We start from the raw sequence: 18,094 nt of genomic DNA on the forward strand, positions 1-18,094 counted from the left end.
TGTATTTTCCTGCAATGTACTGATGCACAACATCTTTCAAACACGCGGCCGGCTGACACTTCATTATATGTCAGTCAAACTGCGATTGTGAGAAGTCCGCGTTTGTTCACCCGTGGCCTGTGGAAACAGAACTCTAATTCCGCAGGGATCAACGTCTCCCCATCAGAGGGTGGAGGGACGTGGTGATATTTTATGGTTTCCAGTCGCCGACGGCCGCCAGGGTGAAGAACGGAAGAGAAAAGTGACTGGTTTTCTTTCTAGGTTCTGCAGGTAGCACTATCTTTCAGCAGTCTCAACTTTCTGTGCTGTTTCACAAGACTTCAGTTGACAATGCTGAAAACACTGGATTCCTGATTGCTCATCAAAACGAACAAACGACTCTGTTCTCCAACGAAACTGACCGAAACTCGCTGTATATTTAGAATTTATATTTTTATTTCGATATTTTGAAACATATTTGTGAGACGTTTCAAAGAAAAACACATTGAAAATAAATTCGATCAAACTCTCTCCCCCACACCTCCCCTCCCCACGCTCCGTGTCACAGATTCCCGTGGAGAGTGGGCCGGAGAGAACATGAAAGGGAAGATTGATGCTGGAAATTATTCACGACATAATGGCATTTAATTGATTTTGCAGTTAGAGAAACTGGATGTGTCAACACAATCCGCAACTGCTCCCTGAACTTAGTCTGTGTGACAGCATACCTGCACGTGTTTGAGCAGCAACTCAGAAGCTGGAGCATGAACTCGATTTCGGCTTCAAAACTTGCGAGGTAAATATAATTATAACGCAAATTCCATCATCGGTTCCTCATAGAATACACTGTAAACATTGAGCATAACAGGGTGAAATTTCCCGAGATGACAAACAACATGTTATGGATTTCCTTCTGCTCTCCAACTCGCGGTCTCTGGGAGTTTATCTGCTGGTCAGACCCCGGAGTCTCCAGCGCGCTCTGCTGGTCATTAAAATGTGTCTGACTTTTAAAACGGTGAAGAGCAGAATCAAAACAAATGAGACAAATGAAGAAACTTAACTATCGTCCGCTCATTGAGATTATAACACGGATATTAATATGAAAAAACCAAGAAGCATTCGCCAAACTGCACTAAGGTGTGTACATAAAATACCAGAAAACATTCTTCATACTGCTCAGCGCAGTCGCCGTCCCCAGAACCATAACCGCCGTTTTCTCTGTGGAGTACTGAGATTTCAGCTTTTGGCAACGAATGGCTACAAATCGGTCAAAGTTGAACGCGACAGTAAACCAAACTGAACATTCCGTGACGGCGTGAAGCAGGACGGCGTGCATATTACACATAGGGATGGACTTCACAAAAAGCATATTATGCACAATCGGAATCTGCCGCAATATTAGATCAAAGATAATGACCAGTAGATCCACCGCTGCCATGGCCACCATGTAGCGCGTGTCACTCTTGGAAAGACCGCACTTTACCCGAGACAGGACCACAATCGTGGCGAGGATAACTGTGGGGAAAACGAACGAAGAGACATGTTAACAGGACAGAATGAGGGCAATGTGGGGATATCCGTGGAGTCCTGGAATAAAGATCTTATAGAAACAGAGCGTCCGAAGATAAAATGAAATGACCAGGCTGACACTTTCATCCCTCTCCAAAGTTCAGCCACATCGTGAGTGGAGCTCATACTCCTCTGTGTTTAATGACAGATGCTGTTGCCAACCACGTCCCCACAATTACTCCGGGCCAGGAAAACTGGTTGCTGGATTCAACCTTATGCCTGCCTCCAGGAAGATCAGATCAAACATGCACTCTTGTCATCAGTGGTGAATGTCGATGATAAACATGTCCTCAGCGAGAGGGATACGGACATAGAATTCTGACAACTGTTGGAATCCTGGGAATACAACTGCTGCTGACATTTGTTCTACTGACCTGAGCCAATGTACTTCAACGTGGAGCACCACTGCAGCGGAGAGTAGACCACAGATCTGTGTGATGAAAGGCTCTTGCATCAATAAAAGGATCAAATATTCAATCTATTCAAGTGATAATTAATGCGATCACTTGCACCACGATATAGACCCAGTTGCAGTCTCACCAACAAGTATTCCTCATCTGTCCTGAATCATCACGGCAGCATGTTCTCTCCAAGACACAATTAGAAAATAACGGAGTGAACCATTACGATACAGGCAATAAAAGAAATCGGGACTGTACATTCTCATGCTGTGTTAACTGCACGGAACATCAGCTGATGCAGTAATAGAGATACCCGGGTCCACAGGTACAAAAGGTCACTGGTACTGGATCAGGGTGAGCGTTTTAAATCTGCACGTTCTTTCTGAACTGGTGTCCTGCGATCTGTCCAAATACTTTACCGACAGTTTTCACTGATACGCAAGTACACCTGTCTGACCGGATGCAAGGGCTCAGTGCAAACATGCAATGCAACTCAACATGTGCTTATATCAATGAAATCATATCACAGGGAGAAGTGAGTAACGTGTCCATTTTCTGTTCTTTACCCCATGGCCAATGTGCGGGTGAATACACCGATCTGGGTCAGGAATGGCGGCGCGTTAAGAGGATAAACTGGATGAATCTGATTTCCGTGTTTCGAGACTTCAGAAGTAAATGATAGTCGCACAGTTAATGATTTTATGATGACTTTAAGCACAATCAGACCGTTTACTGACTTTTCAGGGACGGAATACAGCCAAGACAGGATAATATATCTTCTCGATAGCATAACTGACAACGTGTATCTCTACATCAAAATACACCTTGTTTCTTTCGTGGAGATGATCACCGTCAATGTCCGAGGTAATTCAGATTGAAGTACTAACACCGTCACTGTTGATGTGTGCAGAAAATGCAGTGCATCAGATCACTGAGAGAAGATATTCTGTCAGCCTCAAACCCTCTACCTTTGTCTGACCCACAACAGAAACACCCAGGTTCCCGTCAATGATCAGCAGAGTGACGGAAAATGCCATCGACCTTGCTGTCAGATAGCACTTACCCACACTCAATGTGGAATTCGGCAGAACCTTTCCATTCCAGACCACCTCATGGAGTTGGTCCAAACATGACTGGAAAAAAAAATATTCAGTATGTAAGATGTGCGTGCGTCCCTCTGAGAAAAACCAACCACGTGTGATTTGCAAGGGAGGTGAAGGGAAAGAATAATTCAAAAACTAGAGCATACGAAGTGTCACAAACTGGTGAAGGATCAGAAGATTGGATTTTATTTTCAGGAAACAGCTTCGAGTAACTGAATAGCGAAGGAGGAGAGAGGGGTAGTTGGCTGGTAATATGGAAACAACAGCCCACGCTTCTGTAGGGTTCGTGTGATGTGGGACTCCTGGAGAGCGAGACTGAGAAAGTAATAACAGGAAAAGAAACTAATGGGAGGTAATTTGAACCAGTTATTTGCATCAGTCTTCACGATAGAGGATACATAAGACAGTAAGTTAAAAATTTAACATTCTCTAACGAGGGATATGGTATTGGGATCATGAATGAGTGAAAAGTTGAGCAAGCTACCCGGAGTATCGGACTCCATCCAAGGGTTTTAATGGACGTGCCGACAGAAACCTAACAGTGAACCCGTTCTTTGTTTTTTTTTTAACTTACATTGAACCCGCACTGTGCCGTCGAATTTTTTCGAGGAAATAGCATAGGAAAAGCGAAGAGCTGCAAATCAGTTCCCTTGTAATCTTCTGTTTGCAATGTGCCTCAGTGTGTCATCTGGGAGGGAATGATCGTTCCTGTACTTGGAGAAGCTTCATGTCATAAAACCTCGTCAATGTCTAATAATATCATTTTCCAACATGTACTTTATTTCCTGATCAACAAGTTTACTTTTTTCCACATTCATTCGATATGGGTGTTGTTTGATTGGTTTTGCATCCCCAACATCAAAATCATGGGTAATTATCGATGTTCTGTTTGGAACATCTGGGAACAGATTTTTAAATTTTAAAATTAATTCTCTCATCTGTTGTTTTTGTGAAACTTGTAAATGGTCCAACTTCGTTTCAAGGTTCTCCATGATATTTTGTTTTTTTAGTTTCGATGGAACAATATTTGGTCTAAATTGGCCTTCCTCAACATCAACATCAGGCATTCCAGAAACAACCTTTACACCATCCACCAAGGCCACAACTGAATCCCTCTCATAATAATGTTTACATGACAGAGTTTTGTTTTCTTGCGTCTATCTGGTGTTTTGATTATATATGTTAGATCAGTCACTCGAGATTCAATAACATAGGGTCCAGAAAAACGAGATTGTAAGGGATTATTTTGGCTAGGGAAAAATACCAACACCTTTTGCCCCACTGCGAATATCCTAGGCCGAGCACGTCTATCAAAATATGTCTTCATTCTTATCTGGCTTGTTTTCAAATTCTCTCTCGCTAGCTGGCAGACTCTCTCCAACCGAGTTTTAAATTTTTGGACATAGTCCAACAGACTCAAGTGAACTTCCTCATTAACCAATTGCTCTCTTAACAACTCCAAAGGTCCTCTCACCCTATGTCCAAATACAAGATCAAACGGACTAAATCCTATTGACTCCTGGATTGATTCTCTAACGGCAAACAAAAGTAAATGGATACCTTCGTCCCAATCCTTGGTGTTTTCAAAGCAATAAGTCTTCAGCATATTTTTGAGAGTAGAATGAAATCTCTCCAGAGCTCCTTGAGGTTCTGGGTGATATGCAGATGATACAATCTGCTTTGCTCCCAGCTCATAGACTATTTGTTGAAAAATTTTGGACATAAAATTACTACCTTGATCAGATTGGATTTCTTTTGGCAAACCAAACAAGGTAAAAAAATTTTACAAGAGCCTTTGACACCGTCTTGGCCTTAATATTTCTAAGGGGTATTGCCTCTGGAAATCTAGAAGTGGCACACATGATGGTTAACAAATACTGATTTCCAGTCTTAGACTTTGGTAAGGGGCCAACACAGTCCACAATCACCTTCGATAAGGGCTCCCCAAAAGCAGGAATTGGTTTCAAAGGAGCCACAGGGGGTTTTTGATTTGGTTTACCTACCATCTGACATGTGTGGCAGGTTCGACAAAACATCACCACATCTTTTCTCAAACCAGGCCAATAGAATTGTTTCAAGATCTTCCCTACAGTTTTATTCATCCAGAAATGACCACCAAAAGGCGTACTATGGGCCAGGTTTAAAATCTCATCCTTATAAACTTTTGGAACAACAACCTGATGAATAACCTCCCATTCTTTATTAACAGGAACATGAGGAGGTCTCCATTTCCTCATTAACTAACCATTTTTGACATAGTATCCAGTTGGCACTTTTTCAATCTCCTCACATGAGAGAGCTTTTTCTTTCAATTCTGTCAACTCAGGGTACTTTGTCTGTTCCACCATAAAATCCTTCCTCGACAAAGACAAATCTTTAAATTCAGTCTCACTATAAGGATGTTGATCCACCAGTGAAGACAGAAAAGTCTCAGATAAGGCATCATAATTTTCTTCCTGTTTAGGACTGTCACAAGGAACCACATCAGACTGCATCGGACTGTCTGTCTTGGCTAATTCTCTAGCTCTAGCTCGAGTCACCGCACATGATGGGTAAACATCTGGATAATTCTCAGACTCATCAATCCTTGGTTTGGTCGTTAACCGTACCACAGGAACAATTTCTCCATCTGCAAGGTCATTTCCCAATAACAAAGAAACTCCGTCCACTGGCAAACTAGGTCTTATCCCTATCTCGACTGGTCCTTCTACGAAATTTGACTTTAAAATCACCCTGTGAAAAGGGACAGACATGGTCTCACCTGTAACTCCTCGTACTAGATTTACTTCACCAGTGCCACTTTCTTCACCAAAATTTAAAACACTGTCCAGCAAGAGAGTTTGACTCGCCCCAGTATCTCTAAGAATTTTCACTGGCACCTGGGGTGACTCATCATTCAGTGAAACAAAACCCTCTGATATATACGAAGGGAATTCTTTTCTCACCTCCTCCAACTTTTCCGCTTTTACCTCTTGCAAGAACTGGTCTTTAACGGCATCTCCTAAACCTTTTTGATTTTTAATTGCCTGAAAGCAAGCATTGGGCACAGCTTCCTTCTTTTTCTTCAAAAGGGAATAATTAGATATCACGTGGCCAGGTTTCTTACAGTAATAACAAGTACGCTCAACAGGTTTCTCCAGCCCTGGCTTCTTTTCATCTTTTCCTATTTGATTACCTCCCAATTTAATCTCCGGTTTACCTGGATTGTCTTTGTAACTCTTTTGAAAGGTTTTAGGTTGTCCCCATTTGGATTTATGGGTTAAAGCATAATCATCTGCCAACCTAGCAGTTTCTTGTAAAGTTTCCACTGCCTTTTCATTTAAATATGTTGTTAATTCAGCTGGAACACATCTTTTAAAGTCTTCCACTAGTATCAATTCTGTCAATTTATCATAATCCCCATCTACATTTTTAGCCAGGCACCATCGTTCAAAACATATTCTCTTTCCATTGGCAAATTCCATATGTCTGATCTGAAGATTTTCTCAAGTCTCTGAATTTTTGTCTATAAGCCTCAGGGACCAATTCATAGGCCTTCAAAATAGCTTGTTTTACCTTGGTATAATCAGCTGCATCCTCAGCAGACAAAGCAGAATAAACCTTTTGAGCTTTACCTTTAATCACACTCTGTACCATAAGAGCCCATCCTTTCCTTGGCCAGTTTGAACTCACAGCAACCTTTTCAAAATGTTGGAAATACTGATCAACCTGATCTTCTTCAAAAGGAGGGACTAATCGAACCTCCCTGCTGGCTGAAAAACCATATTCAGAATAAGATTCCAAACTCCTATGCTTCATTTGTAACTCATGCTGCCTCTGTTTTTCCTTCTGCTCTGCCTCAAACTTTAACCGAATTAGTTCTCGTTCCTGTTAAGCCTCTAATCTCTTTTGTTCTCGTTCAGCTTCTAATTTATATTGCTCTCGTTCAGCCTCTATCTTTGCCAGCTGCACCTGTGCCTCAGAAATTGATATTTCACTGCCAGGAAAGTGTTTTAACACTTCCTTCTCAAACACCTTCTTTTCCACATAATGGCCAGCTATCAGTCTCTGAATATCTGCCTTTCTCATAGACTGCTTTACTTCTGTAAGGTTTAACCTTGTAGCAATCTTTATCAGATCATCCTTTTTCGCCACCTCCAATCCCTTTTGGGTTGGTGACTCCAAAATTGCCTTAATATCCATTGCTGCTGGTTTCCACACACACAAGCCAATTAAAAAGAATTGATCAGACCTCCCTCAAAAATCTTTGGATTGGATCCCGGATGAATCTCGTTAACCTTGGGAACTATCGCAGACGAAACTCGTTAACCTTGGGAACTATCCCGGACGAGCCCCCAATTTTATCACGAACCAGCAACAGAAGAAACACACTGAGCATTATTCAGTGTTAAAAACAATTTTATTAATCACTACTTATGATAATACGTAGAATAAAAGTAAAAATGTTAGTATGTTAGAATTCAAAAATGTTAAACCTCGAACGTTAACCCCAAAACGAAACTCTTCGTGTGTGTGTGTGTGACAAAGTACCAAACTCCAAGTTCCGGAATGGTTCTTAAAGTTCAGTCCCGCAAGCCATAAGGTGAAACATGAGCAAGGGCTTCTTCAACAACCACCGTTGTCTGAAGATAAGACGTAGATGTAGAAAAACATAGAGACAGTACATACGAAATCCAAATGTTCCACGATGGAACCCAAACGACACTTCAGTGTTTACTCGGTAGTGACTGCCTCACCCCGAAAAGCATCCGAACCGTGGTCGTCCACACACAAATACCTGTTTCTTTCTACAGGTCAGCAACAAAGTGAACTCCACCGGATTACTTCCAACTTCCATACATGGATTTCAGTGGCAAACACAGTTATTGTTTCTCATCCATCGACAGAGAAAACAAGCAGGCTGGTGTCTCTCTCCCTTCTCTCTCTCTCTCCTTCTCTTCTTCTGACTTCTTCAACAACGTCATTACGTCCTTTTTCTTCTATTGACGTAAGCACTCCCCACACACACATACACACACACATTCTCTATCTTAAAGGGACTTTCACTGAGTCCTTAACAGTGGAATTAATAAAAAATATTCTAACAAGAAATATTGCAGCGGGATACAGATCAGTGACTGACATAGGCGGTGAATTTGCAGATGAAGTTTACTCCGGGCAAGTGTGAGGTGTTGAACTTTAAGTGCTCAATTGCAAGGGGAAGGTCCACAGGTAATTTCAAGAAAGTTAACAGCACTGTTGGACAGAAGGATATTGGGGTTCAAGGGCATAGCATCCTGAAAGTGATCACACAAGCAGATAGAGTGCTAAAGAAGGCGTACGGCATGCTTGCCTTCATCTGTGGGGTCGGTGAAAGTGTTGGAAGTCATGTTGCAGCTGTTTAAGACATGAGTTCTGTCGCATTTAGAGTACAGTGTGCAGGTCTGGTGGTCACATTCTGGCAACGACGTGGCAGCTTTAGAGATGGTGCAGAAGACGTTCGCCTAGAAGTTGACTGGATTGGAGAGAAATAGCGACAAGGAGATGATGGACAAACTTGGATTGTTTTCTCTGGAGTGTTGGAGGCTAAAGTGCGATCTGGTGGAAATGTCTCAAGTTATGAGAGGCAGAGATCATCCAGATGGTCAGATGCTTTATCCTCGACTGAAAATATAGCATTCCAGAGATGTTAAGTCCCCAGAGACTGATGAGATCAACACCATGTTATTGAGAGAAGCAAGAGATGAGATTGATGATGCTTTGATCAAGATCTTCGTGTCCACACCAGCCACTGACGAGACGCACGAAAAATGGCGAGGAACTAATGTTGTTCTGGAAGTCAAGAAGTGAAATAGATATATTTCTGAAAACTATAGACCGGTGAGTCTCACGTCAGTGGTAGGGAAGTTATTGGAGAGGATTCTTCAGGATGGGATTTGTGAGCATTTGAGAAACCTTGGCCTAATTAGGGACAGACAACGTGGCTTCGTGCGGGTAAACGCATGTCAACGAAATTGATTGAGTTCTTGGTGGAATTCTCGAATTTCCCTGATGAAGGGAGGGATATTCATGTCTAGATATATTGTCGTTAGATGTTTTGCAATGTCCCTCAGAGTAGGCTCATCAGAAGATTACCATGCGTGTCATCTGCGGTGAGAGGCTGTTTGCATTCAGAATTTGCTTGCTCATGAAAGGCGGAGGGAAAGATTGTTGGTGTTGTGGGTAGTGTAGAAGATTGCCAAATATAAGGTAAGATATCTTTATTAGTCACATATACATTGAAACACATTGGAATGCACCTTTTGTGCAGAGTGTTCTGGGAGCAGCCCGCAAGTGTCACCATTCCTCTGCCACCGAAATAGCATGCCCACAGCTCCTGATCTGTCCGTCTTTGGAATGCGGGAGGAAACCGGAGCACCCGGAGGAAACCCACGCAGACACGGGGAGAACGTACAAACTCCTGACAGACAGTGGCCGGAATTGAATCCGGGTCGCTGGCACTGTAATAGTGTTACGCAAACCGCTACACTACCGAGATATGATCAGTTCCATTCATGGGCGGAGCAATTGCTGATGGAGCTTAATCCTGCCAAATGTAATGTGTAGTACGTTTTGAGGTCAGATGTAAAGAGAGAGTGCGTTGTGAATGGCAAGACCTTCAACAAAGTTGAAGTGCAGATGGATCTTGGGAGGCAAATGCAGACCTTCCAGAAGTGGATGCAGAGCTTGATTGGGTGGTGAGGAAGGCATGCGGCATGCCAGAATTCATAGGTCTGGACATGGAATATAAAATGGAACATGATGGTGCAACCTGCATTTCGAACAGTGTGTGTAATTCTGGTCACCACAGTACAGGAGGGATGAGATTCTGCTGGGAAGAGAGCAGAGGAGAATATGTGGGAATTGGCCTGGAGAGAGAACAAATTATGGCGAGAGAATAAATAGTCTGGCCTTGTTATCCCTGCGAGGTGATCTGAAAGAAATAGGCCAGATTAGGAGAGGCAGAGACAGCATTGTTCTCGAAAATCTTTGTTCCCAAGTAGGCGAGAGATAAACAAGATGTTATCGGATTAAGGTGAGTTGAAGGGCTTTTAAACGGGATCTGATGGGTCAGAGTTTTACATAGATTTGGTCCCAAATACATTTCATAAATAAAACAAATTCACTCCGCATAATTCCCAAAGTGTCTGTCACCAGAGTTTGAATAATCTATTCCGGATATCGCCGACGCAGTGACCTCAGATTAAATGACTCAAAGTTCCCGAGTTCCTACCTCCATTCTCTCATCATAGAAAGCATTAATCTGGATCTTTCACATTGAGAGAACTGTTCAACGTCCACAGAATTCCGGATCACACGTCCGGACACCATTAGTCCTTCAAATAGCTCCCTGACCCTATTGGTTCATCTTACTGAGCAGTGCTAATTTGGTTTATTACGGTCACATGTACCGAGATGCAGTGAAAAAACTTGTCTTGTTATCCCAATTTAAATTCCCACTCCTGCCTGCTGCAAAATCACACAGCGCCACGGTTTAATTCTGGTAAATCGCGTTTATTAGCAGTATAATACCAAGGGAGAATTCTCCTCCAACACACATTTAGAGACTTCATCGGAGGTCTCTGCAATACAAAGGGGCATACATTAACTTATACAGTCCTTGTCAGGCACACTTAATCAATGCGGCAACACCAGTTTCGATCAGGCGCCTTAGATACAAAGACAAATCAAGTACCGGACACAGTAATTACCAGCTGGTCTTGAGTCAGAGGCATGCGTGGTATCTTTTTCTTTCGTTATATGTCCGTTAACAATGACTTGACCCTTTACTTCCTCAGTCTTGCACACCGCTCACACAGATCAATTCATTACAACAGTGCTTTGAGGTAGGACAAGGTAAAACAACAACTGAATGCAGAACAAAGTGTTACAGTTACAGAAAAAGTGCACTACAGGCAGACAGAGAGGCGGAAGGTCATAACGAAGTAGATTCTGAGGTGGATGTCCATCAATCGCACGTGAAAACCGTTCAATAATTTTATAACAGCGGGATAGAAGCTGCCCTTGAGCCTGGTGGTACATGCATTCAGGCTTTTGTATCTTGTACCCAATCGGGGTGGAGAGAAGATAGAATGTCCGGGGTGGGTGGATATAAATCCTGGATATCCTCACCCAAATCACATGTTCAATTACGTGTTGCTCCAGCCGTCTACATGCAAAGAGGTTAACCGTAGATGTTTGTTCAGTGAGTGTAATTAACGTCAGACTGCACGGAGCCCGATTTTATCACCGGGGATTTCTCCACTGCTTTTAAAAACTCTTCCTTTCGATGAAGTCTCACGGTGTCAGTGGGAGCAGCCCCTCCGTCACTGACAGTGAGAACCAACTACACAGCGGAAGAAGATAATTCGGGAGATGCGAACAATAATGTGGGATGTTTCATGAACGGTTGGAATCTGTAAACAGCAGAGTGTGAAATTCTGGTCACCGATTGGAATCTGGGAACAGTGGAGTGAGGAATGGGTCGGGACCGGGTAACAAGAGAGTGGGATGTTACAGCGATGGGGCGTGGTGTCTTCTTATTTGCGGAATATATTTTTCTGGATTATGATTGGATAGATGTAGATTCTCTGATCTTCTATTTACTCTTTACTATTCGGCCCGTCTACTGTCCCATCCTCGTTCTATTTTCTGTTCCAGGTAAGTCCCTGTCCAACTACTCGACCAACAAACAGGTGAGAATTAGTGGTCATCGGGTCCGGTAAAGAGGTCTGTTGGGTGGACTGTTCATTACGTGTGCTGGTTAAAAAAGCGTAACGTCCTCACCAATTGACTCCGGTTGAGGGAGATGCCATACAGAGACCTGGTCCGTGTGCGGGGATCAAAGGCTTGAATGGCGTTTATCTCTGTGTTATTTATCCTTCGTATCTCGATGCTATCTTTTCATATTGCTGACATGTCCCTAACGACACTTATACGTTCGATAAACCATTGCTGTCTGTACTGCCGTTCCTGTAATTCACGCTCTCCTCACTGCTGCCGTGTCTGGTGATCCCATCTGTCGGAACTCTCTGCGGCAATCAGTAAACTGATATTGTTGCATTAATCATGGTCTAATTTCAATCTGAAGCGCCTGGTGGTTCCCCACCGCCCCCACCCACCCACTGGGCACTACGTGCGGCTGAATCAGACTGCTCCGCCGGGAACCTGGAAATTTCACCACAATCTCCCGTGTGGCTGCGTTATGTTCCCATCCATCAGCAGGTGGCGACCCGACACACAGACGCTGGTTCACAAGGTAGTAAATAGAGGGAGAACCATGGGCTGATTCACCCAGAACTGATACAAAGTCGCTGCATAAAGAGCAGGAAGAGTGACCGGGTCTCTCACCCACACTGACCCCGGCACCACAAAATGATCAGCGACGCTCTCACAGAACACTGAGCAATGATCGGGATCAGGACCCTCGGCCGAATCCACATACTGACCAGGTCTACATATCACCTCTCGCCCAACCGAAGCTCAGATACTGAGGAGTTTGATATTTCTGAATTGCAACACGTAATGAATTGTTCACTCGTCAGGCATCTTTCACGAACCACGGAACCAGAGCTTCTCACCTGTCTCTTGGTCGAGGTGATGCCGATACTTTCCAGTTGCTGGTTGATTTCACTAATCTATAATGCCCGTCTCCAGCAGACAACCCTGGTGTCCGGTACAACCACCAACTCTGAATCCAAGAACAGGTTTCTACATTTGGTTTGCCTCACTGTGAATCTGCTGACGTTGTTCCAACCGTGCTGTCATATCTGTGTTTATTTCCCTCCTCACAGTGAACGTGCTGACGATTGTGGTCTTGTCGCGGGGAAAGCGAGGTCTTTCCAAAGGCGCCCCTCGCTACCTGGTGGCCATGGCAACGGCGGATCTACTGGTCGTCGTCCTCGACCTGATACTGAGGCAGATTCAGATTGCTTATGTGATAACGTTTTTTTTTCCTTAGGTACATCCCCTTTTGCAATATCGACGCCGTCCTGCTTTAAGCAGCCACCGACTGTTCTGTCTGGTTCACTGTCGTTTTCACCTTTGATCGGTTTGTGGCTATTTGTTGTCAGAAGCTGAAATCGAAAATATTGCACCGAGAGAACGGCGGCTGTGGTTCTGTGGGCGGTGCCGGTGCTGAGCTGTTTAAAAAACATTTTCTGGTATTTAATGCCCTCAGGATATTACGTGTTGATTAATTTTCCTTGGTTTTGCCGGGAAAGAGACAGTGTTCTGTACTCAGTGGTTTGGAGCGCAGTCGAGTTCCTCCATTTCATCCTCACGCCTGTGATCCCGTTTGTTCTCATTCTCCTGCTCAATGCTTGGACCATCAGATACGTTCTAGTGGCGAGCAGATCCCGCAGGAGACCCCGGGGTCCCAGCTTTGGAGACAGTCCCAGAGACCCGGAGATGGAGAGCCGCAGGAAATCCCTCATTTTACTGTTGGTTGTATTGGGGAATTTCATCCTGTTGTGGGCGCTGTTTACGGTGAATTCTGTGTGGTATCGATTATATTACATGTCTGTGGCTGTGGTTCCACCGATGACTCCAAGGCAACTGGGCCCCATGCTGCAGATCCTGAGCTGCTGCACAAACACGGCTGTTTACGCGGTGACCCAGACTAAGTTCAGGGAGCAGCTGAAGGAGCTGGTGAAATGTCCCCTCACTCTCATTGAGATGCGCTCAGCGCAGAGCGGAGCTGAGAAATCCGTGCCGCTTCTCCGCCTGAACCAACTCCATCTCTCCCACTCCAAACACACTGGGGCGGGGGGTGTGGAGGAAGGGGTGAACAGGTAGAATTCAGCCGGAAATTGTGAACTGGAACGACTATAGTCTCAACTCTGTGACTTTGCTTTAATCTAAATGAGCTTTTTTCCTTGAACAAATTTTGTATGCTTCATGTTTAATTTGTTTCACTTGAGAATGCTGTTTATATAACGCGATGTGCCTGTGATGCCGCTGCAAGTTCGTTTTTCATTGCACCTATGCGTTCCTGTACTGGTGCACCTGAGAATAAACTCGACCTTGACTTTGACTTTGAATTATCTGAACTCGATTCTTCTCGGCAGAATTACTTTACGCTGTTTGAGGTTTCAATTCACAGATCCAGAGACCTGGGTTAGAAAACAAGCACAGGAATAGTCCCTTCGGCCCACGATGTTGTGTCGGACTAATTAAACAGCTTTTAAATGCTCAACTAATCTAATATTTTCTGCCTACACAATGTCGAAAACCCTCCATTCCCCGTACATCCATGTGCCCCAGTCGTATTTCCCCGCACCGCCACACCTTACAGCACAGTCCAGGCACCCAGCACCCTCTGTGTGAAAATACCTGCGCACATATCTCCTTTGAATTTGTCGCCTCTCACGTTAAAGGCATTTACTCTGGTATCAGACATTTCGTCCCTGATAAAAAAGATACAGGCTGTCTACTCTATCTGTGACTCTCGAAATCTTATAAACTGCCATCCGTTCTCCCCTCAACCTCCGATGCATCAAATAAAACAATCAAGTTTGTCCACCTTCTCGCACCAGCACATACCCTCTCATCCAAGAAGCATACTGGTACCTTGGCACCTTATTCAAAGACTCCAAGTCCTACCTGTAACGGGGCGATCAGAACTGAATGCAATGCTCCAGATGCAGCCTGACCAGAGTTTTAAAGAGCAGCGAGATAACTTCCCCTCTCTTGAACTCACTGCCGTGACTTATAGAGACAAGCATGACATACGCCTTATTTGATCACCGAACAACCTCTGCAGCCACTTTCAGAGAGCTATGGATATCCACCACAGGATCCCTCTGTCCATCAACACTGTTGAGGGTCTTGCCATTAACAGTATACACCCAGTTTCTATTTGATCTCCAAAAGTGAAATACCGACAATGTGGCCGGATGAAACTACATCTGCCAATTTTCCGCCCATATCTGCAACTGACCTATATCCCACTGTACCCTTTGTCAATCTTCAACACAATCCACAGCACCACCCATATTTGCATCGTCTGCGAACTTTCTAACTCACCCATCCACATTTTCATCCAGGTTGTTTTGATTTATCACGAACAGCGGAGGTCCCTCTACGGTCCATGGCAAACACCGATAGTCACAGAACTGCAACGAGACTAAGTCCCATCGATCAGTACCCACCGTATTCTATTATGAATCCGAGAGACCACGTCACGGTGGATTACACGCATCTTCACAATCAGAATCAATTTATTATCACCGCCTTATGTGCCGTGAAATGTGTTGTTTTGCCGCAGCAGTACAGTGCAAAGCCATAAAACTGCGAGAATCTATTAAATAAGTATATAGTACAAAATAAGAAACAATCAGATCGTGTTCATAGACCGTTCAGAAATCTGATGGTCTTGGCGACGAAGCCGTTCCTGGATCGTTGACTGAGAGTCGTCATACTCCCTGATGGTAGAAAAGCAATCGCCATTTCTCTGATGGTGAGGCTCCTCTGTGATGGATGCTACATTCTTGAGGCACCGCCTCTTGAAGATGACTCCACAACACTCTACAGCCTCTTTTAATGCAGTGCATTGGAGCCTCCGGACCAGCAAACAGTCAGAATGCTGTCCTCGTTCATTTATAGAAATTTACAAGACAATTTCATGACATACTAAATCTCCTCAAACTCCAATCCTCCAATCCAAGAAGAGAAGTGGATCCGGTGTAAATGGGCTTTATTAAGGCGTTTGGTAATGTTCCTCGTGGAAGGCTAATTCCGAAAGTCAGGAGGCGTGGGATCAAGGGAGACTTGGCTGTGGGGATTCAGAATTCGGTCGCCCTTAGAGACAACACGGTGGTGGTAGATGGAGCACAATCTGCCTGGAGGTCGGTGACCACTGGTGTTCCAAAGGGATCTGTTGTGGGACCCCTTCTCTTTTTGGTTTTCAGTATGACTTGGATGAGGATGTGGGAGGGTGGTATAGTAGGGTTGCTGATGATACAGAGTCTAGTGGTTTGAATAGTGTAGTAGGTTGTTATAGATTACAACAGGATATTGATCGAATGCAGAGCAGGGCTCAGATCTGGCAAGTGGAGTTCAACCCGGATAAGAAGGGACGATAAGGGCCGAAAGACTTGTTTTATGCTGTAGTGTTCTATGGTTCTATGCTTCCATAAGTGTGAAGTGATATACTTCGGGACATTGAATTCGAAGGCAGAATACAAGGTTAATGGCAGGCCTGTTAGCAGTATGAAGGAACATTCGGGCCACGTTCACAGATCCCTCCAGGTTGCCGGACAGGTCGATAGGGTTGTTGAGAAGGTGTATGGTGGTGTGTTGGCCTTCATTAATTTGTGGATTGAGTTCAAGAGGCTCGAGGTAATGTGGCAGCACTATGGAATTATAGTTAGACCACACGGCAGTATTTTGTTCATTTCTGGTCGCCTCATTATAGGAAGGATGTGGAGCTTTATAAAGAGTGCAGAGGAGATTTACCAGGATATTGCCTGGATGGGAGAGCATGTCTTATGAGGATAGGTTGAGTGAGCTAGGGCTTTTCACTTTGGAGATAGGACCTGACAAAAGTGTACAAAAGGCATAGATCGAGTGGACAGTCAGAGACTTTTTCCCAGGACGACAATGGAGATCACGAGGGAACATAATTTTAACCTGATTGGAGGAAGTTATAAGGAGGATGTCAGGGGTAATATTTTTATACAGATAGTGGTTGGTGCGAGGAATGCATTGCCTGTAGAGTTTGTGGGGGCAGATGCGTTTGAGAAATTTAAGAGACTCTTAGATAGACACATGAATGATAAAGAAATGGGCGGCTATGTGTAAGGGAAGGGTTCGATAGATCTTAGTGTGGGATAAAATATCGACACAACATTGTGGGCCGATGGGCCTGTACTGTGCTGTAATATTCTATGTTTGCGTTATATGGAGGGTTCAGGAAGCTAAAATCAAACAGAGTCCTTGAGGATTATAAAGAAACTAGAACAGAACGGAAGAAGGGAATCAGGAGAGCCAGGAGGGGCCATGAAAATTCCTTGGCAACTCGGATTAAAGAGAATCTCAAGGCATTCCATCCACACGTCAAGAGAACGAGGACAACAAAGAAGAGGGTAGGGCCAGTTTTCCAGCAACGATTCTTGGTAAGTGGGAGAATTTCAAAAACGAAATATTGAGACTACAGAATTTGTATGTTGCCGTCAGAATAAAAGGCAAGGCTAACTAGTTCAGGGAACCTGGTTATCGAGGGATATTTGGGCCCTGGTAAAGAAGGTGGTGCTTACCAGGTTTAGGCATTTAGAATGGAATGAGGCACTTGAGGAGTATAAGAAGTATAAGAGAACGTTTAATTGAGAAATCAGGAGTGCAAAAATAAGATACGTTGTTGCTCCAGCAGACAAGGTGAAAGAGAATCCCAAGGGCTCTGTTGCTATATTCAGATCAAAAAGATAGCAAGTGACAAAATCTTTCCTCTTGAAGATCAGCGTGGTCATCTGCGTATGGAACCAAAGGAGATGGGGGGGGGGGTGTATCTTAAATGAATTTTATGCCTCTGTATTTACTCTGGAGACAGACACAGAGACAAGAGAACAAAAAAGGAGTGAGGTCATGGAACGTATCCCGATTACGGAAAGAGTTGCTGGATTTATTGAGGCGAATGAAGGTGGTCAAAGCCCCAGGGCCAGACAAGGTGACCCCTCGGAAGTTGTAGGTGAATAGTGCAGAAATTGCAGGGGCCCTGGCAGAGATACTAAGAACGTCCTCCGTCAAGGGTGAGGTGCCGGAGGACGGGCGGATCGCTTCTGTTATTCCGTTGTTCAAGAAAGGCTCGAAGAATAAGCCGGGAATTTATACGCCGCTGAGCCTGACGTAAATTGTGGATAAGTTATTGGAAAGTTTCTAAGGAACAAGATATATAAGTATTTGGAGAGACAGGGCCTGAATGGGGATAGTCAGAATGGCTTTGTGCGTGGTAGGTCATGTCCAACCAATCTTGTATAGTTCTTCGAGAAGGTCGATGAGGGAAAGGTCGTGGATGTTGCCTGCATT

The sequence above is a fragment of the Pristis pectinata genome, chromosome 13 (assembly GCF_009764475.1).
Source record: "Pristis pectinata isolate sPriPec2 chromosome 13, sPriPec2.1.pri, whole genome shotgun sequence".
NCBI classification, from domain to species: Eukaryota; Metazoa; Chordata; class Chondrichthyes; order Rhinopristiformes; family Pristidae; genus Pristis; species Pristis pectinata.